Raw genomic sequence first — 1988 nt, forward strand, 5'->3', positions numbered from 1 at the left:
TAAATATGATTTTCTCTCTACCTTCAGTACGTTCAGGCTGCAGTTGCGCAACCCTCCACCTCCCCATCTCTGCCCAATCTTTGCAGATTCATCAGCTTCATCAACTCATCATTCTATCATCCTCATCAGCCAACATCACCACCAGTGTCTGGACTCCACGGGGGGGATTTATATTGTTGCCGCTCAGGGCAATCACAGCTCGATCACAAATCTCCTCGTGGAGTTCAAGCGCCAAAGAATTTCTGTGTAACACATTAACGCAGCATCTGTCATAATAAATGTTAACTATACTAATCATTCACTTGTCTCTCCTGATTGAACTGTGTAGTTAATGGAGATTTGGATCAATTCAAAGGCAGCTAAACCTGAAAATAGCATACATGTTACACTGATATTGCACATGTTGTACATATATGTATAACACATTGCTGTTTTGGGTCTGAAATTTGTCTTACTGTGGATCATAGACTGTATATAAGAAGTGGACATAGTCACCTTGATGTTACCCATTGGTTTGTTGACTGCTGTTTTGAAGTTTCGAGTTCAGCATTTTGACTGTAGCCATCTTGTTTTTTTCCAACCATAAGTGACATGAGAGGTTGGAGCTGAATACAACCGAAAGCAGAATAAGACATTTTCTGGCGACCAAAAAAGTTACAGTTAAGCGTCATGAAGTGAAAAAACACACTGTGAAAAGTTTAAAGTTGTAAGATGAAAACACCTCCCAGACCGGATAACTCCATGGAAGCGTCCTAAAGCATACCCTGCTTTATGGTCTATTTGGCTCTAAATGGACCATCATTTACTAAATGAACATCATGCTGTATTGAAGAAGACTTGAAACTAGAGATTGAGACCATAAACTCATGTTTACAATGTTTGCTGATACATCAAGTGAGAAGTAGAGTCGTTTTCTCATACACTTCTATACAACCAGATTTTTGCAACCAGAGGAGTCGCCCCCTGATGGACATTAGAAAGAATGCAAGTTTAAGGCACTTCAGCATTGGCTTTACTTTACAGGCCTTGAGGTTTCCATCTGGTGAGGATCTAATGTCCATGCTAACTGTGACATAATGTAGGATAATCAGCCAGAAATAGTAACAAAATTAAAGGCTCCTTAAGACTCCATTTTTTAACTCCCATTCGATTCATTTTTACTTCCGGTGTTTTGGAAATGTACACTTCCTAATATTGTTATCGTGCCCAAAAGTGCCCCATAGGGATTTGGTTTGGGCATGAGTTAACCGATTCTGCCTTTGGCTCCAAAAATAATTGCGTCAACCTTGTTCGTAGCACTTTTTCCTCTCTCCAAACAGTCTGTAACATCTTGAGATCAGGATCCAAGGCCAGCCCACACAACCCCAAGAGGATGACAGGGAGAGCTAAGCAAGCCCCCAGTTACACGCCAGTATAACATACATAATGATTGTGAGAAATCAGATGAGGAGGAGGAGGACAGAGAGGAGGGGAGGAGGGGTGGAGGACGGAGGAATAAAGAGCTGGACTGAGGCGGAGAGAGACAGAGAGAGAGTGTTTATTTAAGTTTTTCGTCTCCTGACTCAGACAGAGAGCAGACTACAGAGGATAATGAGAAACAGATCTTTGGTGGAGAGGGAGGGGAGGGGAGACTCAATAGGAGGGACGAGGAGGAGTTGGTGGGGAGAAGAGAGGAAGGAGGAGTGGGGTAAAAGAAAAAAAAGAAGAGGAAAGGGGGAGGAGAGGGAAGAGTGACAGCCAAAAAAGGGGGGCTGTCGTGTTCATCGCCACAGGAAATAGGCCCTCTATGTTCACTAACTGACAGTTAACATCACAGCCCTGGTGGTCATGCAGCCGGCCTACAATAGCAGGTTAGTGAGCTGCCATGAGTCCTGCTCATGATTGGAATAATAATCATATTGTTTTTGGGTTATATGTGTGAAAACGTTATTGATGTTGAGGATGCTATGGAGATAAACTTAATTGAAGTGTGTGTGTGTGTGTGTGTG

Source organism: Anarrhichthys ocellatus, unplaced genomic scaffold, assembly GCF_004355925.1.
Source record: "Anarrhichthys ocellatus isolate YVR2014 unplaced genomic scaffold, GSC_Weel_1.0 scaffold32, whole genome shotgun sequence".
In the NCBI taxonomy this organism is placed as follows: Eukaryota; Metazoa; Chordata; class Actinopteri; order Perciformes; family Anarhichadidae; genus Anarrhichthys; species Anarrhichthys ocellatus.